The sequence below is a fragment of the Panthera onca genome, chromosome D1 (genome assembly GCF_046562875.1).
Source record: "Panthera onca isolate mPanOnc1 chromosome D1, mPanOnc1 haplotype 2, whole genome shotgun sequence".
In the NCBI taxonomy this organism is placed as follows: domain Eukaryota; kingdom Metazoa; phylum Chordata; class Mammalia; order Carnivora; family Felidae; genus Panthera; species Panthera onca.
The window spans coordinates 110,978,141-111,002,427 of NC_138348.1; the positions used below are offsets into that span (position 1 = coordinate 110,978,141).

Genomic DNA, 24,287 nt, shown 5'->3' on the forward strand with positions numbered 1-24,287 from the left:
GAGTGTGGGCAGGGGAGGGACAGAGAGAGAGGAGACACAGAATCCAAAGCAGTCTCCAGGCTCTGAACTGTCAACACAGGACCCGACACTGGCTCAAACCCACAGACTGTGAGATCACGACCTGAGCTCAAGTCAGATGCTCAACCGACTGAGCCACACAGGCTCCCCACCACCAGTTTTTATACTCTAATAATGAACCATCCAAAAAAGAAATTAAGAAAACAATCTCATGGATAATTTATCAAAAGAACAAAATACTCAGAAATAAAGTAACTAAAGAGGCCAAAGACTTGTACACTGAAAAATTACAAGACATTGATAAAATAAATTAAAGACACAAATAAATGGAGATAGGCAATGTTCATACACTAGAAGACTTAATATTATTAAAATGCCCAAACTATCCAAAGAGATTCTAGATCTGATGCAATGCCTATTAAAATCTCAATTTTTTTTTTCTGAAATAGGAAAAGCAATCCTAAAATTCATATGGAACCACAAAGGACTTCAAACAACCAAAACAATCTTGAGAAAGAACAAAGCTGGAGACAATCACATTTCCTGATTTCACAATATATTACAAAGCTACAGTACTTAAAACAATATGGTACTGTTATAAAAACAGACACAAAGACCAACTGAACACACTAGAGAACCCAGAACTAAACCCATCCATATTTAGTCAACTGATCTTCAAACAGGGGTGCGAAAAATACACAATGAAGAAAGAGCAGTGTCTTCAAGAAAGGGTACTGGGAAAACTGGATATACACATGTGAAAAAATGAAATTGCATTCTTATCCTATATCATACACAAAATCAAATCAAAACTGATTAAAGACTTTGATGTAACAGTTGAAACTGTAAATCTTGTAAAAAAAATAGGAAAAATAATCTCATGACATTAGTCTTGGCAATGATTTCATGGATATAACAACAGAAGCATAGGCAACAAAAGAAAGATGAACAACACTACATCAAACTAAAAAGCTTCCGCACAGCCAAGGCAACAATCAACATAAGGAAAAGGCAACCCATGGGATGGGAGAAAATATTTTCAAACTGTATATCTGACAAAGGGTTAACTTCTAAAATATATAGGGAACTCCTACAAGTCAATAGAAAAAAAAACCCATTTAAAATAGGCAAAGCACTTTTGAATAGACATTTCTAAAAAACCTAAATGGTTAAGGATGAATCTTCTGCTATACCAACAGATAGAGGATAAGATGCTCAATATCACTATCAGGGATATACAAATCAAAACCACAAGGAGATGTTACTTATAAATATGTTAATCAGGTGGATTTCAAGTGAAGTGACTTTTCTGAAGTGAAATGAAATAATACAATAAAAAAAGATATCACTCAGTTTTTGACATTTTTAGGTAGGATAATGGCATTGTGGTTGTATTTCAAAAAAGAACCCGTATATTTGGAGATTACAGTGTAGATATTTATAGGTTAAATTCTATGATGTATGGATTTGCTGCATAATGATCTGGAGGGGGAGACAAGTGGGCAAGGTAGAGGGGAGGTGAGATGGTCCAGACTGTACCTGCTAAAGCTGCGTGCAGGCATATGCAACATCACTGTTGTATCCTCTCTACTTAAATAAATAAATACACACACACACACATACATAAATATATACACACATGCACACATACATAAATACATACTATTTTATAAACTATTCCATATTTTATATTATATGATATATTTCATCTATTTTATTATATAAAATAATATAAAATTGCATATAAAATAATATATATTGCTATATAAAATAATATTAAACATACAAGTATAAAATAATAATATACAAAAACATATGCATGAAAGTTGCAAAATAAAAGTTTTTCTAACGACTAGTATTCATCTCAAAAATTTGGACTTAGAACAACCAATCACAAATGCCCCCCCACCAAAAAAAGAAACAAGGGGGGAGGAAATAATAAAGTTAAGAGCAGAAGATGAGCAAAACTAAATGCTAGTTCTTTGAAAGATGAACCTAATAAGCAAGAAATACCTATAGTAAGATTAAGCAAGAGGAAAGGGGGGAAGGATATGGTTAAATCAAATTTAATTAAAAAATGAAAGTAAAAAGATATCAGTTATTTAAAAATGATAAAAATCTATTGTAAGCAGCTTACACTAATGAATTTGAAAAAAGACAAAATGAAAAAGTTCTAGAAATGTACAAAACACAAACACTGGTGCAAGAAAGAATGTTTAAGGCACCTGGGGGGCTCAGTCAGTTGAGCATCTGACTCTTGATTTCAGCTCAAGGTCATGATCACACAGTTCATGAGTTCGAGCCCCGCATCAGGCTCTGTGCTCACAGTACTGAACCTGCTTGGGATTCTCTCTGTCTCCTCTCTCTCTCTGCCCTTCCCACATGCTCTCCCACTCTCTCTCTCTCTCAAAATAAGTAATAAATGAACCTAGGGAAAACAAAGAGAAGTTTTATAGAGCAGTAAGTATTAAAGAAATTAAAATGGTATTAAAGATGTTTCTCCCCCCAAATCCAGGCTATCTTGGCTTTGCAGGACAACTCTACCAAATTTTCAAGGAATAATGCTTTACTATTTTACATTAACTATTTCAGAAAAAATGGAAAAACAGATGCCCAATTCTTTTTATGAGGTTAGTGTAATCTTTTTCTCAAATTTTTATTTATTTAAATTCTAATTAGTTAACATATAGTGTAATATTGGTTTCAGGAGTAGACTTTAGTGATTCATGAGGTTAGTGTATTCTTGATTCCACTGTCATAACCTCGGGGAAAGAACATTGTAAGTCCATTTCATTTATACATGTAGTAGAAAAGATCCTTAAATAATATGTTAGCTAGTAACACGTTCATTAAATAATTCTACAAGTCCCCTCAAAAAATAATAGCATTAAGCTGCAGAGGGTTTATGCAAGGAACCTAAGAATGATTTACCTCAAAAATATTAGAGTAATTCCTCATGTCAGTAAACTAAAGGAGAAAAAGCATAATTATTTCAGCCGATGCCCAAAAAGATTTGATCAGATTTAACATGTCTTTAAAATCTTATTTTTAAGAAGAGCAAGCTAAATTAGAAGAAAATCCTCTTTTATAAGTAATGAGTAATACTATTATAAAACTTCATCTTCAGTATTGGTTACTATATCAGACACTATGCAACTGGGCTTTATAAATCTCATTAAATGCTTACAGAAATACTATGAATACTAAGAAGTACATGTAGAGAGATTAATTTATGTGCCGATGATCATAAAGCTAAAAGGTGGCGAAGAAAAGACTCAGACCAGGGCTGCCCAGTGACAAAGCCAAATGATTTTTCCATACTCCCCACTGATTCTTGTACAAAAGCCAAGCCAGTTGTGTTGTTTTCCATAAAGACCTAAAGCTACCCCATAATGAAGCTTTTTGTCCTGAGTAGAGGTCAGTGCTCAAGATGATCTTTCATCACTGCATCTATATTTTATCTTGGAAGAATTACAAACAGCCCCAAGATGAAAATAAGCCTTATCCAAAAAATAACTTAAAAGGTAACAGAGACAACACTAACACAGATGAGCCTGGGTGTGGTAAAACAGGTCCAGATTCTGCAGATATAAAGAGCCACAAATTCGCTTTGATCAAAAGAATGCGGAGATGTAGTACACTGATTTCGGAAACAGTGACCGTAGGATGAACATACTGCTCATTAACAGCCATAAAATTCACCACAATTTACAGAAGAATGTATGTAATGAACTGTATGTCAACCCTGCCTAACAATTAAACTTCTGTCTAGAGCAAAAGAACAGAAGCTACAATTTTTCTGCCTGATGTTAAATGGGGGCAGATGGCAGCCAAGGTCAGAACATCAGAGTAGAAGGCTATAGACGAGTGCCAGGCACTCTCGTATCTAATCTTCCCAGCTCAGCTTGCCAAAACTCCCAGCTGGTCTAGGGAGCTAGAGAGAGGAAACGCTGGGGACAGGTACACCCAGAAATTTGGTCCTGGAAAACTGACCTTTGACAGCCCTCTGAGTAAGTACTCTGAGAATATGCTGAGGTTGCATCTTGTTGGCAAGCAGGAAAATGGCTGGAAATCTACAGAATAGTCCAGAGATGGCAGGAGTCCACAGACAAACCAAAAGCTCAAAGAAAGGTAGAGGGCGCTACTCAAGGGACCACACAGGATTCCTGTCCCAAATGATGGCAACACTTTGGTGAGGCCTGAAAACCAGGGACAGTTGCTACCCTGGTTCTAACTGCTTCTGTCTCTCCTACTCTAAGTAGTATCTATCTGCACATTCTTAGTTATATCCTTTTCCTGTATTAAAGGAACTTGTTTTCTTTACCAATATGTATTAGCATCTTTCTGTTAATCATATCACCATCCCATTACAACAACATCATAGGAAGGGAAGGCTCAGTGATCTCAAGGTCACTCAACCTCCGTTAGGTTTTAACAAATAGTACTCATTCATATTTAGCTTCTCCTACTCCTGACTTATCTATAATGCTACCTTATTAAAATATCAAGTTTCTTATAATACAAAAAATATCTATGGTATAAAAGAAGGGATTTTGAAGCATTTATTGACCATTATCTATCTGGACAATATATATTTATTTATAATCCTTGTAACAAAGCATTCTATAGAAAACAAAACTTTTACCATGCATATGGCTAAAAGATTACATTTTTCAGATACATTTTCAGTTTTAGGGATGGCCATGAGATACGTTTGAGCTGATGATATACACCAAGGTGTCGTATAAAACTTCTAGAAAGTCTCCTTAAATGGGAGGGGGTGTGTCATTCTCTGCTTCCTCCATTCTGTTAATTCATGTAATGGCCGGAACTCCAGCAGCCATTTTTGGATCATGAAGACAAGGATCACACCACAGAGTGGAGAATCACAGAAATGGTTCTTATGCACATCATGAGGATTCTATTCCACACCCCTGATCTTCTCCTGTATGAGAAAGATTTTTTAAATATCATTTAGCCAGAACTGCTTTTGTGTTTTCATCATACGTAGGTAAAGCTGATCCTAACCAATACAAGAATGTAACATTCCAAGTTCATGTATCTTTAAGTGATAAAGCCAGGATTCAAACGTGCTCCAAAGCCAGATCTATATGATGCCAGAGTCCAAGAGCTCTAGAAAATAATCCAGTGAAGAAACATGTTTCTTAGATTTGGTTCTCCAGGAAACAGACTTAGAGCTGGAAATTGGACATTTGCATAAAAGAAATTTACTGAAGAATTCTCTCAGGAACCACATCCATGAGTACTGGACAGAGAGAAGCTGAACTGTAAATCAGTTGCAACAGACCTCATTGAGTCCCATGGGGTGCTTCAAAGCAGGGATGGCCCTTCAGAGATGTCTCCAAAGTGAGGTGAGGGGGCAGGGTCTTTGAACTCCACCTCAACCAATCATTGCATGCCAGGTGTCTCCAGGTAAGGTCCATACCTTGGGTGAAGTCATTTCTCAGAAGGGGCTCAGCTATGAGCCAGCACTGAGAGTTAACATTCCCAGCTGCAGGAGTGAATGCCTTGGTTCTACAGTTTCTAGATGTTGCTAGAGCCTCCACTGTGATGTGTTTATTATTAAGGAGGTATCAAGAGGACTTAAATCTGTTTCAGATATGATCTGACCACATCTGTTGTCTCCAATGTGGTACATACTTCAGCACCACAAGGTGCTATGCTGAGTGCCACAACAAACAGGAAGATGATTTAAATATATGTCCTGTATCAAGAGGTCAATATGGAGATGCCAGTGACCTGATGATTAGCAAGGTTGAGAATGTCTTTTGTAATAAAAGAAATAAGTGCATGTCCTGAGAATTCAGAGAAGGGAGAATTTATTTCTATCTGGGATTTAGGAACATTTCATGAGGATATGACTGACTTGAGCTGGACCTTGAAAGTGAAGTAAGATTTGGACATATAAAGGTAATTAAGTATGGAACTAAGAGAGGTACTCCAAGGGGAGGAAATAATGGGAACATAATGAATAAGAAGAAACAAGTTTCATTGGTTGACGTATAAAAGCAACAAAAGGAAGTAGGAAAACTCCCATGACAAAGGAGTTTGAGGAATATTTTGCTGAGAGTTGCAAGTATCTGCAATTAATCCCAGAAACAAGAGTGACCTATTGAAGTACTTTGAGCTCCAGAATGACACAGCAAAAGCTCTATTTCAGGAAGATTAAAGAGAATTACAGGAAGGACTAGACCTTCAGAATTGTTGTCATCTGCTTCAGTGAAGAACAAACATCAAAACTGTTTGTCAGGCAGTTTCTTCGCATAGTGCACCAAATAAGCAAGGCCATGCTTTTGCATGAGACAATCCATTTTCTTCCCATTGTGTCAGGATTTCAGTCCCGGATTCTAATTTTCCCTCAAATAGACACTGTCTTTTTTTTTTTTTTTTCCTATATGAAATTTATTGTCAAATTGGTTTCCATACAACACCCAGTGCTCATCCCAAAAGGTGCCCTCCTCAATACCCATCACCCACCCTGCCCTCCCTCCCACCCCCCATCAACCCTCAGTTTGTTCTCAGTTTTTAACAGTCTCTTATGCTTTGGCTCTCTCCCACTCTAACCTCTTTTTTTTTTTTTTCCTTCCCCTTCCCCATGGGTTTCTGTTAAGTTTCTCAGGATCCACATAAGAGTGAAACCATATGGTATCTTTCTCTGTATGGCTTATTTCACTTAGCATCACACTCTCCAGTTCCATCCACGTTGCTACAAAAGGCCATATTTCATTCTTTCTCATTGCCACGTAGTATTCCATTGTGGATATAAACCACAATTTCTTTATCCATTCATCAGTTGATGGACATTTAGGCTCTTTCCATAATTTGGCTATTGTTGAGAGTGCTGCTATAAACACTGGGGTACAAGTGCCCCTATGCATCAGCACTCCTGTATCCCTTGGGTAAATTCCTAGCAGTGCTATTGCTGGGTCATAGGGTAGGTCTATTTTTAATTTTCTGAGGAACGTCCACACTGCTTTCCAGAGCGGCTGCACCAATTTGCATTCCCACCAACAGTGCAAGAGGGTTCCCGTTTCTCCACATCCTCTCCAGCATCTATAGTCTCCTGATTTGTTCATTTTGGCCACTCTGACTGGCGTGAGGTGATATCTGAGTGTGGTTTTGATTTGTAAATAGACACTGTCTTTAATCAAACTGTTTTGTTCAGTAATTAGTCTGATCATATACTGTAACCACTAGGAAGAGCACAGGGGTCTCAATCACTGATGCAGCCCAAGATCTAGTAAGGGTCAAGGACTAAACAGAGACCCAGAAGAGACAAAACTAGCATCACAAGGAGTCACAGAGGTGGGAGAGGAACGGATGAGTCACCATTTTTTTCCCCATACTTGTTGGAGAAAAAAAATATGCTATTATGGGTATGCTAGAAAATTGCTAAGTATGTTTATTAAGTAGGTTACCATTCTTTTATTTCTGTAACAGGTAAAAATAAAAATAGACCAAAATAAAATAAAAAAGGACACTCTAATTCAGTGACAATGACACTTCAGTCTCTTATGTGCAGTGGTTAGACATACAGTCTCTGAAGTCACATCCAAAATACAATCTGTATTACTTGTCCAAATTGCTGGACAGCTCTATGCCTTATTTTTCATTGGCAAAATGGGGTCACTAATTGTATCTGCCTTGAGGGCTTTGTAAAGATTAAATGAGTTAATGTATACCCTTATAAAGTGCTTGGCACAAACAGCATCCAATAAATGCTAATGATCATCATCATTACCACCAACACCATCATCAACATCACCATCATCATCATCACCACTACCATAATCAACATCATCATCATCATCATCTTGCTAATGCAAGATCTACTCATACAAGTTTTTATGCAGATGCATTTACATAGCTTTGAATCACATGGTATATGCATTTCTTACTAGCATTCAGTTATTCAATACAATGTCTTGGTCAACTATTTTTCTTTCTTAATAATAACTCATATATTTTTAAACAATATAACAACATACACATGAAAATACCTCTTTTTTAATCCCCAAAACCCCTCAGTTGTTGTACTTCTCCAGCAGTATCTTTCCATCTACTGCTGTCTCTCTCCCCTCCCCACACTTTGTTCAGAATTAATGCAACAGATTAGGCAGAAATCATCAAAATTCCTGAATCCCTAAAGAGCTCTGTTCTAATGTAAAACCCACAGACAGCACTCAGGCCAACACTACCGCTGCCCTCCTAGCATGGTTCACTCCCGTGAGGTCTGTGCCACCATAATGGAGATGAAGTTGGGTACAAGGAGAAAGGAAGGTTAGAGTCATCTTTGTCTGCGTGGCCTCCTCTTTCTCATGCTTCCACATGGTATGGTGGTGCAAAAAAAAAAGCGAAGAAGGATCAGAGAGTCACCCAAAGGAAAGACATGAATACTCACATGATTAAGAAGCAAGGGAAAGGTATGATGCTCACAAGCTGTCCAGCAGTGTGCCTCCAGTCAGGAGAACTACTTAGTGATTCCATTAGCAAGGCCAGAGCTCACACATGCCCTCTTCTAGGCCCCTTGCCAGTTACGTGGGACCCCACAATTTCCCTCCCAAGTGTCTCCAGTCTGCTTCCAGGGCCTGCTCAGTTCTCCTCAGGAGGTCTGGCACAGCTATTTATGCAGCATGGACAGAGCTTGGATGTGTGGGCCACAGGGTCCGCCTCTGGGAATGCAAACCTCCATGCGGTGCATGACATAACCAAGGGCATGCAGAGAATGGAGCAAGCTACAGGCCTTGGCCAGGGGCTATGGGCTAACTCCCCATTGCTGCCACATTCCAGCACAGATCTCCGAGGAAGCCAAGCGTTCTCAGCTCAAACTTGGCCTTCCAGCCATCATGAAGATAGAAATAGGGTAGACAGCATTTAAAACACTTAGTTTGGTTAATCAATTTTTAAATATTTACACACATGGGTCCTCATTTGTACTCTTGTGCCACATCATGCACATGACAGCACGATCATTTGTCCACCTCCACATCCACTCCTTAAGAACCATGTGGGAGCCTACAAACATCAATGGCCCAAAAGGCTTTCAGTCATGGACCACGACAGGTTCATCCCAACGAACAGTACTGAGACCTGTAGGAACAGGCGCTGTAAAATGCCTAGATGGTTCACTCAGATACCTTTGTAACCCAGCAACCATCAAATACTTGTTGAATGAAAAAGGAAGGAGTGGGTGAACCCAAATTTTCTCAAAGGGTCAGGAAACTTGAGAAACTTAAATACAGCCTTCCTCTGGGTAGCACCATTACTGCTGATATGGACAGGTGCCTTGTGCATAAGAGACAACAAAGCTGGGGCACCTGGGTGGCTCAGTTGGTTGAGCGGCCGACTTCACCTTAGGTCATGATCTCACGGTCCGTGAGCTCAAGCCCCGCGTCGGGCTCTGTGCTGACAGCTCAGAGCCTGGAGCCTGTTTCAGATTCTGTGTCTTCCTCTCTCTGACCCTCCCCCGTTCATGCTCTGTCTCTCTCTGTCCCAAAAATAAAAATAAACGTTAAAAAAAAATTTAAAAAAAAAAGAAACAACAAAGCTGATAAACAATACCAAGAGCTGTGAAATTTGCACAAAATGCATATAGAAAGAACTATTTTCTGCTTTTTAACAACACACTGAGGTACCCACATGTGTAAACCAGGGATGTTACACTTGGAAGCAGGTGCCACTTCTGCTCAGCTCCTTGATTACATATTCAAATAAATGTACACAGCTTTATTTGAATGTGTAATCCTATGTGAATGGGAACATTCAAACAAACTCATTCAGTCCATTTATTTAGACGTCTGATGGCTCATTCTAGGAAAATGCATGTACTTTCCCCGTTTTTCTTTCTACACCATTAACTGGAAGAAATACAATTTAAAACATTTTGTTAAAATAGCATTAAGGATGGTGGGTTATGTTTTCTTTCTTTGTGGAGAAGTTACACTGAACTGTGATGCACAGAAACATATGTACGCATCTCCAACAAAATGAATATATATTATATACGACCTCAGTAACATTCTACTGGCTAGAATGTCCTAATATATAGCAATATAGGTTTTTATGTATAAATGGGAAAAAATGGATTGCACTGGAAATAAAGGGAAAAGACATTCTTTCTTGCCTCCCCTGCTGCTTAGACAATTGTGAATTGCAGGATTTGGATGGGGGAAGATGGAAAGTAGGACTTTATCATTATATAAAGGTTTTTTTTTAATAGTTATACTTGTGCTCCAGGGCCACTAACGTGGGGAGTCCTATAAAGCTGAGTTTCCAGAAGGTTAATCTGGGAGCAGTGTATAAACAAGAAGGAAGAAAGGAGAAGCTTGGAGGGAAGGCATCTGTCCCTTAAGAGGCTCAGAGAGAGTAACAGGGGCACAGAATGGGATGTGGTAAGGGAGATGGGGATGTTCAGCAAGGACTGGTCATGGAAGGAGGAACAAGAGGACTGGCAATCCAATGGCTATCATTGCCTCTGCCCTCACCTGAACTACAGACCCTCATTCCAGAGCATCGACGGACTTAACACAAAGGCACCTTTCAGAACTCAAAGTCTTCATGGTCCACCATCTAAATACCCCATCTCTGGAGGCAAGGAAAACAAAAGCAAAAATGAACTACTGGGACCTCATCAAAATAAAAAGATTCTGCACAGCGAAGGAAACAATCAACAAAACTAAAAGGCAACTGAAAGAATGGAAGAAGATATTTGCAAATGACATATCAGATAAAGGGTTTGTATCCCAAATCTCTAAAGAACTTATCAAACTCAACACCCAAAAAACAAATAATCCAGTGAAGAAATGGGCAAAAGACATGAACAGAAACTTCCCCAAAGAAGACATCCAGATGGCCAACTGACACATGAAAAAATGCTCCACATCACTCATCATCAGGGCAATACAAATCAAAACCACAATGAGATACCACCTCACACCTGTCAGAATGGCTAACATTAACAATTCAGGCAAAAACAGATGTTGGCGAGGATGCGGAGAAAGAGGATCTCTTTTGCATTGTTAGTGGGAATGCAAGTTGGTGCAGCCACTCTGGAAAACAGTATGAAGGTTCCTCAAAAAATTAAAAATAGGACTACCTACGACCCAGAGAATGCACTACTAGGTATTTATCCAAGGGATATAGGTATGCTGTTTCAAAGGGTCGCACGCACCCCAATGTGTATAGCAATAGCTATAAAGTATGGAAAATAGCTAAACAATAGCTAAAGTATGGAAAAAGCCAAATGTCCACCAATGCTTCAATGGATAAAGAAGATGTGGTGTGTACACATGTATATATATGTATGTATATGTGTACACATATATACACGTATACACACACACACACATATACACACAATGAAGTATTACTTGGCAATCAAAAAGAATTAAATCTTGTCATTTGCAAGTATGTGGATGGAACTAGAGGGTATTATGCTAAGCAAAATTAGTCAGAGAAAGACAAATGTCATAGAACTTCACTTATATGAGGACTTCAAGATACCAAACAGATGAACATAAGGGAAGGGAAGCAAAAATAATATAAAAACAGGGAGGGGGACAAAACCATAAGAAACTCTTAAAAGTGGAGAACAAACAAAGGGTTACTGGAGGGATTGTGGGAGGCGTGATGTGCTAAATGAGTAAGGGGCATTAAGGAATCTACCCCTGAATTCATTGTTGCACTATATGCTAACTAACTTGGATGTAAATTAAAAAACTAAATTAAGTAAAAATTAAACAACAACTAACCCAGTAATTAAAAGATTTCCTAATGGAATACTGTTGAAAAATCCGAGTCACTCATGAGTCCCCACTAAGCTTTCTAAGTAAGTGGCTTTCTTAGTTTTCCTAGTTTCTCATCAATACGGACCGTGTACTCTGACCCAAATCTGCTCTTGCCCTGCCTCAAGGTTAGCAGAAAGAAGATATTCTCCTATGACTTGGCTTGTTAAAAACAAAACAAAACAAAACAAAACAAAAATTCATCTGAGATAAACCAACTATTTCTCATGATGGAAAATCTGCATGATTACGTTGGACATAATGTATTGCATGTGTTTCTGGCTGACTTTGCCTAAATTAGCGAAGCTTTTTGAATGACCAAATACTACACATTTCACTTACACTCTCTCTCACACACACACATAGCATGAAACAAAAGTGAATAGGATATAACTAAGGACACTAAGGACATAAAAGATTAGTTTTCCTATAAAATGTAAAAAACTGCTTTGGGAACAGTTTTCTATTTGATAATTTCACAAGCAAATTTATGTTGACTTCTCATTTATTAACCGCTTTTAGAAATACTATTTTTTTATTTTTTTTAACGTTTATTTATTTTTGAGACAGAGACAGACAGAGCATGAATGGGGGAGGGTCAGAGAGAGGGAGACACAGAATCTGAAACAGGCTCCAGGCTCTGAGCTGTCAGCACAGAGCCCGACGCGGGGCTCGAACTCACGGACCGCGAGATCATGACCTGAGCTGAAGTCAGCCACTTAACCGACTGAGCCACCCAGGCGCCCCAGAAATACTATTTTTAGTAACTCTAAACACAAATGTGATTATGGTTCAGAGAGAGGGAAACATTTTTTTTCTCTTTCGTAAATTAATCCTGCCGAAAAGTGAAAGGCATCAGTTTTGCAAAAGAAAATTCCAACAGACAACATTGTTGATATCTGAACTATCATTTCAGTGAAAGTAAAGTCAGTGAGGCTGTACCCTTGACTCAAAATCATGTACCATTTGCAGAGGGAACCCCAGAAACTTTCCTCCAACATGATGATTGTCATCCAGGAGCTGTACTTTTTTTTAATTTTTTTAATGTTTTTATTTATTTTTGAAGAGAGAGAGAGACAGAGCATGAGTGGGGGAGGAGCAGAGAGAGAGGGAGACACAGAATCTGAAACAGGCTCCAGGCTCTGAATTGTCAACACAGAGCCCGACACGACGCTCGAACTCACAGACTGCAAGATCATGACCTGAGCCAAAGTCAGACGCTTAACTGACTGAGCCACCCAGGTGCCCCAGAGCTGTACCTTTTTTTATTGATGAAATGGAATGTTCAAACTATCTTTATCATGACTCCATGATCTGGCTTTTTTAGTCCAGCTCAGCTCTAAAATGGTCTTAATTCATTTGCCTCAGATTACTTGTCTTAATCCTGAATACCCAAATAAAAGAGACCTCAAACTAATTATTTGATCACTAAAGAAAATCGATCTATAAAAATGATATATTCTAAACCTTCTAGCTAAGATAGTATGCTTATCTCTTCCAAGTTACTAAAAGATTAATGCTTTCATTCAGCTTAATGATCAACCTGATATATGATGGGTTCCTAGGGAAACAACAGGAATTTATCCTTGGAGATTCAGGCTATTTCTTTGTTTTAATCACCAGTCATTATAAGTATGTTACTGTCTACAGATTTATTCCAGACTTTTAATTTTTTTATGATTTATTTTATATTTGAGAGAAAGACAGACATACAGAGCATGAGCAGGGGAGGGGCAGAGAGAGGGAAACACAGAATCTGAAGCAGGCTCCAAGCTCCCAGCTGTCAGCACAGAGCCCGACGTGGGGCTCGAAGTCACCATCAGTGAGATCATGACCTGAGCTGAAGTCACACACTTAACCAACTGAGCCACCCAGATGCCCCTAGACCTATTTTAAATTCACAAATTAATATCAGACTCCAAAAGTATTGATTATTATCTAAGCCTTTAGCTCATTCACAAGGTGCATTTACTTTGAAAAAAGTTTATTGAGATAAGATGCTTTAGCCTTCTATTTTTAGGAGCTACACAAACATAGAAGCAGAGAACCAAGAGCTTCCTCATACACAACTTAAGAGCCATCTCTACACCCCTGATGCCAATTTAAAACAACCATTACCTGGCCACTTGACCAACATCCATAAGCTCAGGGCAGTGGTTTGGAAATGCCAAAGGAAACCGGAGCTCAACAGGGGTAAGGAGTCATACCATAACCATTTCCATCTACATGTCCAAATGACAGCTATTAACAGCTGCTTTCCTGTGAATTTAATGATTGCACAACTTGCATGAATACAAACATAACATACTTTTTAAAGCAAAGCTCAGTCTAAAATATGAATCTATGGAGAAAAATCCTAAGTTCTATTTTAAACAAAAAAAAAGAGGTTAGAGTGGAAGAGAGCCAAAGCCTAAGAGACTCTTAAAAACTGAGAACAAACTGAGAGTTGATGGGGGGTGGGAGGGAGGGGAGGGTGGGTGATGGGTATTGAGGAGGGCACCTTTTGGGATGAGCACTGGGTGTTGTATGGAAACCAATTTGACAATAAACTTCATATATTGGGAAAAAAAAATAAACAATCAGCTGCACCCAAAGAGAGAACGATACTCTCCTAACTATAAATAACTGACTTTCAAAGTCTACAACGGTTTTTCACCAAGAGAGCTCAGGCATGTTATCAAGAACACATGGTAAAGTCTTACAACAAAGGCAATGACCTTTTCCTCTATATTTTAGGATAAAATAATGGCTCTTGCCTTGACATTTATGAATTCATTGTATAATTCTGATCTCTTACAAAGGAAACAAACTCTCTTAGTATTCTTAGTGGCTAAATTTTGCCAAGGGAAGAATACATTTAGATAATCCTTAAGGATAACAGAAATTGCAGCAGTAGAAAAAAAAAGGATATGAAATTCAAATTCCACCTGTGGATATAATTACTCAGATCCTCAATGTAATCCTATTTCCTGAAAAGTGACACCAGCTTTACAGTTACAATTGCTTATAATATATCAGACTGAAGTATGGCTTTTCCCCATTCATCTTGGAGACAGTGTGGTAGATGAAAGAAAGGGAGCTTTGGAGCCCATGAGAACAAAGTTATCAAAAGAATAGCACTTACTAGTACTGTGATCTCAGAAACATGACCTACTCTCTTTTGAGCCTCAGATTGTAGATTTTCGAAATGAGAGTAATCATACAGATTGTAGATTTTCGAAACGAGAGTAAGCATACTTACCTCACCTGGAAGTTATGATGTGCATCCTAAGGATGTAATTCCAGTGCCAGCCAGGAACTTGGAGTACAGAGGTAGAGGGAAGATGCAAGCCTATACAAATAAATAAACAGTTATAACTTGGACTAAGGGCAAACTGGGATTAGCACTGTGTGGGCAAATAATGGAGGCAAGGGCATACAGAAAAAAAACCCATGTGAGTAGTGACTAGGTACTACAGACAGAAAGCTGTTATGGAATGGATTTGCCCCCAAAGTCCATACTTTGGAGTCCTAACTACCCATAGGACTGTACTTGGATACCAGATCTTGAAAGGTAAAGTGGAGGTTGAATGAGCTCATTGGGGGAGGGGGGAGTGGACCCTAATCCAATAACTGGTGTCCTATAAGAAGAGAGTGGGCACCTACACACACAGAAGGAAGACCACGTGAAGACAGTGGGAAGGAGGTCATCCACCAGCCACGGAGAGAGGAGACCCACCCTGCCCACACCTTGATCTAAAGTGTGAGAAAATAAATAAATCAATTTCTGTTGCTTAAGCCACCCAGTCTGTGGTACTCTGTGATGACGGACCCAGCAAACTAACACGAAATCCCAACACTTACTCAGCAAGTGGTGTCTGAGCCTTTGTAGGAGTTAGACACTGTTGTAGAGGCATAAGGAAACAGCCCTAAACAAAGCTAGTTTGGTATTTGGACCCCATAGAACTGACATTCTGGCAGGGACTGCAGTAGGCAACAGACAGCAAGGAAATAAGAAAAACAGATGATGCCCAAGGCCAGGAAGAAAAAGAATGCGGGGAAGGGAGATCAGGTGTTTGGGTTGGAGAAGGAGCAGTATTGTTTTAGATAGAGAGCTAGCAGAGGCTCCACTGAGCAGGTGACGTCAGAGCAAAGATATGACAGAAATGAGGAGTATGTCATCTGGGCACATGGGAGAACATTCCAGACAGAGAGAGGCAAAGCCAGCGCAAGGCCTGAAGCAGGAGTGTGTGCCTGACATGCTCAGGGAGCAGAGAGGGGGCCGGTGTGGCCGCAGCCCAGTAAACAAGGGGAGGGGAAGAGGAGAAGCCTTCAGGGAGGTAGCAGAGGCTGGGGAGGGTAGCACCTGTGTGGTGCACAGACAGAGTCAGGCGTCTGGAGACATGAAGAGCTGGGGGCAGAGCTTAAAGACTTGGAGGCCCCAGCTGCTTGTAGATAGAAGCCTGAGGCTGGCTGCGATCGCCCCAGAGTGAGGACGGGCGAAAGCTGATGGGAGGTGGGAAGAAGATGAGGACAGACCAACACAGACACTGGTGAGCAGCGGCCCGGGCGGTGGGAGGAGGAAGCAAGGAATTTTTAAACAAAGGGAGTAATTACGTGTGTCTGTAAAATGGTGCCACGTACTCCGCAAACTGGGCGTTGAGACTTCACCGTGAGCTTCAGCGAGGTGAGTGTCGTTCATTAATGAGATGAGAACTAGAGCCCAGTGGGAGAGGAAGCCGGCTCAGGCTCAGCTGACAGAGGGAAGATCTGCAGGTGCTGGCACGTGCAACGCTAGGACGTAGGAAGACAAACAGGTGGTGGTGGATGGGAAGCGATTGCCCCCCGTGGGCCGGGAGAAACAGCCGCAGGTGCACAGGATGGCCGGTCCCGAGGAAACCCCCAGGTGTGCAGGAGAGAGTGAAACGGTGCGGGAGCCGCGTTAGCGAGATGGCTTCCTCCCTTAGGAACACGGCTCAACTGTGGCAACGGGACACCAGCCAGAGCCGTGGGGACAGATGTAGCAAGGTGGGCGGCTGTGGGGTTGCTGGGACTGTGTGTGATTGGCAAACACCGTGAAGACGCCCTACGTTCTCTCTGCCTGTAGGACGCGATCACGGCCGGGATTTCAAAAGCGATGCACGTGAGAAACAGAGCATCGGGCCCTCCACAGGGACCCCCGTGTTGTCCTCTTAGAGCAGACATTCCCACCTCCTTCTTGCCCCCGTCATCTTCGTGATGCCTGGCAATCCCTCATCTGCTCTCCATTTCTATGATTTTGTCCCCTCGAGAGTATTACACAAGTGGAATCGAAAAGCGTGTGACCCTTTCAGGATTCGCTTTCTCCCCTCTGGGCATAATTCCCTGGAGATTCGGTCCTGCTGCAGTGTCTATCAGCAGTGCATGCCCTGGCACTGCTCACCGGTGAGCACCCCACCGCACGGGGCTAGCATGGTTTGGCTGTCTCCCTATGGAAGGACACGTTGTACTAGGCTGGACAATGGCCCTCAAAGAAATCAAGTCCTGATACCTGGGATCTAACTCCCATGAATGGGATCTAGTTGAGGATCTTGAGTCCTGGGTTGTCTGAGTGAGCCCTAGATGGAATCACGAGCATCCTTAGAGAGGCAAAGGGAGACTTGACAAAAGAGGAGGCACTGTGTCCATGGAGACAGACTGGGGTGATGTGGGCACAAGCCAAGGGAGGTTGGTGGCCACCGGGAGCTACCAGAGGGAAGGGATACACTGTCCCCTGGAGCCCTGGGGTCTCCAGAGGGAGTACAGCCCTGCTGACACCTTAGTCTCAGCCCAGTTAAGCGAATTTTGGGTTCCTGGCCTCCAGAACTGTGAGAGAACACGATTTTGTTCTCATAAGCCACCAAGTTTGTGGTAAAAGAGCAGGTGTGCACACAACAGGTCCCCATTCCCATCTCCCTCGGACCTTGGAGTCTTCCTTCCCTGAGAAAGTCAGGGAAGCTCTGGTATTTCAACCTAGTTGACTGAAGGCAGCCATTGAGTCATTATTACGACCGTTCCCAGTTCTCAAGGCAACACATGAAATCACATTTCCTGCAGGAGGAACTCTGTACCATGTCTGGCCTATCACATGTCACCCTCCTTGGTTTAATACTCTTTGAATCCTCTCCCATCCCCAGTCTCCTACCAGTGCGAAGTGGTAATGCCCTGCCACTCCCTGCATGAGCACCTGATCCTGTGTGGACCTGATCCCATACCTCCATTGGGAGTACACTGGTATCCCGTTATCTTCCAGGAAGTAAACACGGATGGCAGACGTGGAGCCTGAAGATCACTGCTCTCTGTCACGACGGTATTGTCTTAGGTGAAGCCATTGAAACCTTTTCTCTAGGGGTTCTGGGGGTGGGGTAAGACTATTTCCCTCCAACAGGGGTCCGGGGGAGCTGCTTCTCTTGGCAACAAAACACAAGATACTCCCCTTATGAGGCCACAGATTTTCTGATGTTTCGCCCTTGCTTTCAATCTCTCCTACTTCCTGTGTATACCTCAGATACCCAAAACTGACCCCGAACAATCTCTGTAACTGCCCCCCATGGCCACAGTGACGATTCCACCCTCTATCCTCCAGCATGCTGTCCTCCATCACTCTGTACCAGCACTGGTGGTAACGTGAGCAAGTGTGAAATCACCTCTTGCTTCCAACGACCAGTATCCACTTCTGCCCACAAGGAAGTTATTTGTATGTCCACCAGAGAGAAGAGCAGTCCAGTCCCAGAGTCCCATCTTGAGGCAGTTTCCTGAGGCCACTCCAGGTACAAATTACCATTTGTGCACAACTGCGACAGGAGACAGACCACACACCCAAAAGCAGTGAGTGGAGAGCGCTGCAAGGGTAAGGGAGCCTCCAGGAGACAGCGGAGAGAGCAAAGCAGCCATGCTAAGCAAAGGCAAGATGTTTCCACTAAGAAGAAAGGAAAAGTGGTTCCTGATCCCATAAGATTTATCTGGAGACGAGGGTCATGTGGGGGGATGTGATAGAGAGGAACACGACTACAGAACCCCCCGTTATCCATGGGGATATGTCCGGAGACCCCAGGTGGGTGCCTGAAACCACAGACAGTACAAATACTACAGTAGCCATGAAGGGGTGCTGGCTGCATGCCCCCACAATGCCTATGACGGGGTGCAAGTCGCTTATGAAGGGGGGCAGGCGGCACAACCCTAAATCTCCAATGAAGGGGTGTAAGATGTCCATGATTGGTTGCAGGCAGCACACCCACACCGATGAAAGGGTACAGGACGCCGATACGGGGGTGCAGGCAGCTCACGCCTACTTGTCCCATAAAGGGGTACTGTCAGTTCACCCCTACATGGCCCATGAAGGGGCACAGACGGCACACCCCTACATGGCCCATGCAGGGGTGCTGGTAGCACACCCCTGCATGGCCCATGAAGGGGCACAGGTGTGATGTCCCTACATGGCCGATGAAAGGGTGCAGAAGGGGTGCAAGCGTCACACCCCCTCCATCACCGATATAGGTGTATCAAGGCTGTCCTAGAAGGGTGAAAATTTTGACTTGCATACCGTACTCAGGTGATAGGGATGCGGTGATGAGCGTTAGTAGGTAGGCTCAGGCATTGCTATATGATCTTAAGATCTGAATACCAAAAATAGACAACTAACTGCTAATTTAATACCAGGTGAATTTCACAATAAAAGCAATAATGCTAGGATGTGCAACAAGAAATATTTGTCCTTGCATAAGCTTCTATCAGAGCAGATAACCAGGGATAGTTAACAATAAGATAAAAATAACCTGAGTATTAATATCAAACCAATTGTGGACCCAACACAGATAGGAAATCAAGGAAAGATAAAAAAAAAAAAAAAAAAAAGGAAAAGGAACTCAATGCACACAAACCCCGCCTGTTTGCCAATCACATCACCTCTAGCATTTCTAGTTACCGAAAACCCCAACGGTAACCCTAACTCTTAAGAGACGCGTGCTTCTTCAGCTGTGAAAGGGAAAGGAGCCATTCGTGAAATGTCACATTTAATAGTGGTATCACTACTCCCTTGCTGAGGGGTGGTGCTGCACATGGGTGACCCCCTCCCGAGCAGAGGTGGATGGGGCGCAAGCATACAAACCCTCCCAGAAAGAGTTGCCCAGACGCAACTCTCAGGCACTGACGGAGGCGCATGCTTGAAACCCACCTGGGGGGGGGGGGGGGGGGGCGGAGGGCAGTGCGCATGTGTGAACTCCCTTTTGAGCCGAGGGTGGGCAGTACACGTGTGAAACTCACCCGCGCCGAGGGGGGCAGTGCGCACGCACGAACACCCTCCCCCCACCCCCGCCCCATGAAGGGGGTTGGGGCGCTTTGGTGAACATTCTTCCGTGCTGATGGGGGCAGGGCGCATGGTGAACCACCTCCCCGGGGCTAAGGGGGGGCAGTGCGCATGCGTGAACACCCTCCCGCACAGAGGCGTGGCAGGGTGCATGTGTGAACGCCCTCTCGAGCTGAGGTTGGCCGCAGGTGTGAAACTCACCCAAGCTGAGCGGGGTGGGGCGCTTACGTGAACATTCCTCGGTGTCAAGGGGGGTGGGCGCATGGCTGAACACCCTCCTGCGCCGTAGGAGGCGGGGCGAATGCGTGAACACCTTCCCGGGCCTAGGGGGGATGGGGCACATGTGTGAACATTCTCTCGCTCTGAGGGGGGTACAAGCATGGCCTACCCTTACCAAAACCCCTAATGGTAATCTTAACCCTAATGCTTACCTCAATAGGTAGCTGCTAAGTGAAAAGAGCCACTCATGAAATGTCGCATTTAATAGTGGCATCACTACTCCCTCGCTGAGCAGGGGTGCTGCGCATGGGTGATGCCTGCTACGCCGAGGGTGGAGGGGCGCATGCGTAAAACCCTCCAGGCAGAGGTGGGGCAGGGCGCATGGTGAACACCTTACCCCGCAAAGGGGGACGGGGCGCATGGGTAAACGTCCTCCTGCACTGAGGGAGTTGGGACATATGCGTGAACCCCCTCCCGCAACCCCAAGGGTCGGGGAATATGCATTAAGCACCCCCGCCCCAAGGGGGGAGCAACCATGACCTACCCCTTACCCTAACCCCTAATGGTAATGCTTACCCTAACCCTTACCTTAAGAGATTCATGCTTCTTCAGCTGTGAAAGTGGAAAGAGCCATTCATGAAACATCGCACTGAATAGTGACATCACTACTCCCTCCCTGAGGGGTGGCTCTGTGCATGGGTGACCCCCCTTCCTGCGCAGAGGGTGACGGAGCGCATGCGTGGAAGGGTCGTTTGGGGAGCTGTGATGCAGAGGAACACGACTAGAGAAGCCTCCCCATTATCCGTGGGGATATGTCTGGAGACCCCAGGTGGGTCCCTGAAACCACATACAGTACAAATACTATAGGTACTATGTTTTTTTCCTATACATGCATACCTAAAGTTTCACTTATAAATTAGAGATAATAGTCTCTAATAATAACTGAGTTTAATAATTTGATGATTTAGTAAGTTTTTTTCCTATACAGGCATACCTATGCTAAAGTTTGATTTATAAAGTAAGCATGGTGAGAGATGAACAATATTTGTCTCTAATAATCTAACAGTAATAGTAACTCATGATCAAATAGGGCAATTAAAACCAGATACTGTGATACAAGTTCTGGGAATGTGATCTCCCTCTCAGAACTTCTTGTATCAGACTCACCTTCTGCTTGTCAGGATGTGAGATGATAAAATGCCTACAGGAGGATCTGACAGGAGGAGGTGACCATTGTGATGTAATGAGGCTCCTCATGACCTCCTGAGGATTCTTCAGGAGGGTCACCTGCTTCCCTGGGAACAGGAACCACAGGGAACTGCACAGAAGGCCTGCTGCCTGCTCTCCAAACCACTGTCCAGCAGGGAATCGACACCCTGACCGAGTTCCCTTCCCACCCAGTCTTCCTCGCACTTACCAACTCCAACAAGGAAAAGGGATTCTGTTTAACACAGCACCTATAGTGAATATTCTTCTGGTGTCCTGAGCAGGTGGAGAATGGGGTTAGAGGGGGAAAGAGTGGCTGGACGGACAGGCTGCCCGTCCCTCCAGCACTGGCAAGAGCACAGGAAGGGTGCAAAGTATCAAAAGAAAAAAGTGGGGGCTGGCCAGGATCGCCCAGGTTCTGGGCCTCCAGTTGCCCAGGGCTCCAGGTCAAGGCCACAAGACTGGCCTCACTCCCAGTGCGTGGGCACTCTCCTGTGGGGCAGCACACTGAGCATTAGGCTCGACTTCTGCTTCTGTGTCCCAGAATGTTTCCTTCCTTCTTTTCATATTGGTTCCTTTCCAACTTTTCTACGAAAAAATCCCAAGGGAACAGTGACTGTATACTTGTAGGCGAGAAAATTCCTCTGAAGCCCTCCTCTGCCTTTTGGCTTAAAACGTGGGCAAGTTTGTTCGCTTCTTACTAGATCTGTATTGCTTTTACCTAAGAGTCTTTCACAAACTTTGAATGAAATGAATGCCTCCAGAAGGTGTGGAGGTGTAACTGCTGGCACATCACCGCCTACCCCTCAGGGTACCTATGATCTCCTTTGAGAAGCCTGAGATCAGTGAACTCATCATTCGACACTGTTGCCACTTTAAATAACGTACAGAGACCCCAACCTGATGTTTCAGTCCCAAGAGAAAAATCTAGAAGTACGGGACACCACACATCCAGGATGGGAGTGCATACTTAAGTAGTTAAGTGAATAAAATTACAAGTGGTAAGAGGTTATCTCTGGAGACGGAAGGCTTAAGGGGGGAGGGGTGGGAGGTCTTCAGCTGCACCTGTGTGTGAGTGCACGTGGGGCAAGCTGAAGTTAATACGGCAAAATAGCAGTTAAACCTAGAAGCTGAGTTACACACGGGACATTATTTCACAAAATCAGCAAAAGCTACCAACATGAAGGCTCTCGGACCACATCATCCCTGCCCCAGGATGGCTTGCTGTTAACTTTCATCAGCATACCACTGAATTTTGCAGAGTGGAGTTCAGACTCTGAATGTAGCCTATCTGGTTTGAATTATTCAGTCCACTATTCAACGGATGCATAATTTTTAAAAAGTTGTTCAACATCACAGTGCTTTTCTTGCCCCAAACACTATGATGGCATATTTATTTGCCCCATAAAATGAAACCAGCTCCCTTTATATTTCCTTTGAGTACTAGCACATGGAATTGTTTTCAGGAATATTTTTGACCAAAGATGTATGTACCCACATATTCATGTATAAACCTATTTTGTTATCAAGTTCAGATGGCAATAGTTCAGCCAGTGGGGGCTACTGAGCTACCCCAATCTGATGGGTTTCTGACTTTGAAGCTGAGTAGTAAGGATAGTGTAAAATTTCATTGAAAATTTGATTTCTGAGCTTTACACTGCAATGGACATATGAACATGCACACATACATATGTCGATCCATTTTTCAAATCAACCCGTCAGTTCCTATGCAGGGAATAGTTTTCTATTCATAGAAACCAATGAAGCTGTCCCAAGCAGTATATGGTGTAATGCAAATAATGATTTTGGACTCAGCAAAACACGGCTGTGAAGCAACAGCACTGTGGTCCAGCCCAGCCCAGGATTTAACAATCGTCAGGACCAAACACTGGGCTTCAGTGGCAGGGAATGGAGTAATCTGTGTAAGCAGCAGCTGAATCCCTTACACCATCTGCATAAGGGGATTGCCCCTTTCTCTCAGAAAATACATCTTCCATGTCCCTTATGCTAGCATATGCTACAAAACAAGAGGCAGAGGAAATGGGAAACCAGGGAGTCTAAAAGAAGGAGAGGCAAGGGATGCCCTGGGGGGGTGGGGGGGGGACAGTAAGAGGAGATTCCAGGAATGCAGCTGGGCAACAGCCACAGAAGGCACAAAGTCCAGACCGGACAAAACAGACTGCTCCAGACACGGTTTCTCCCAGAAAATGGATGAAGTGGACAGTATGGATATGTGTGAACATGCATCTCGTAGAGTTTCAGGCAGCATTAGCAAAAAGTGCTTACAACCCTATGCAAACAAAGTCAATCGTCAAGGAAAGAAAACTGCCATCTAGGGCAAGAACAGCCATCGATCCCTGGGCACAGCTTTACATATTAATAAAATGTAAAGGTTCTAAATCAGTCAACAGTGTAAGCACTGAATCACATGATTATACTGGGAAGAGGGGGCAGGAAGGGAATATATAATGGACTGGAAACAGAACAAGCTTTTGAAACTAGAAATTAAAAGAATGCCCATGATTGCAAAATCAAGTAAAACAGAAGCACGTTATTCAAAGATATGGTAATAGATAACAAAAAGAGCTTGCTCTGGGGGATAGGAAATGGAAGAATGAGGTCAAGGGGTGGTATTTCTCACTCAGAAAAACGAGCCTATAGATTCTTTAGACTCTGTAAACCATGTGTAACTTTAAGAAACAGAAAAACAAAACATGAAATCTAGCGCAGTGCCTGGC

At 42.9% G+C, this 24,287-nt stretch overlaps 1 protein-coding gene across 9 annotated transcripts in view; it reads right to left on the minus strand.

Annotated features, from left to right (window-relative positions):
- The window catches only part of LOC132675220 (guanylate cyclase soluble subunit alpha-2-like), a 239,115-nt gene extending 218,647 nt beyond the window's left edge, over positions 1 to 20,468 (minus strand). For 3 of the 9 annotated variants that reach the window (XR_014135330.1, XR_014135327.1, XR_013549990.2), the window contains exons 1-4: positions 20,353 to 20,468; positions 16,419 to 16,595; positions 15,064 to 15,153; positions 13,941 to 14,081 (exon numbers count right to left, since the gene is read on the minus strand). The gene's annotated coding sequence lies outside the window, so the exon portion shown is untranslated. The remainder of the gene's footprint in view (positions 1 to 13,940; positions 14,082 to 15,063; positions 15,154 to 16,418; positions 16,596 to 20,352) is intronic. The other 6 variants (XR_013549994.2, XR_013549992.2, XR_014135328.1 and 3 more) reach the window with 4 other exon arrangements.
- Between the last annotated feature and the right edge of the window lie 3,819 nt (positions 20,469 to 24,287).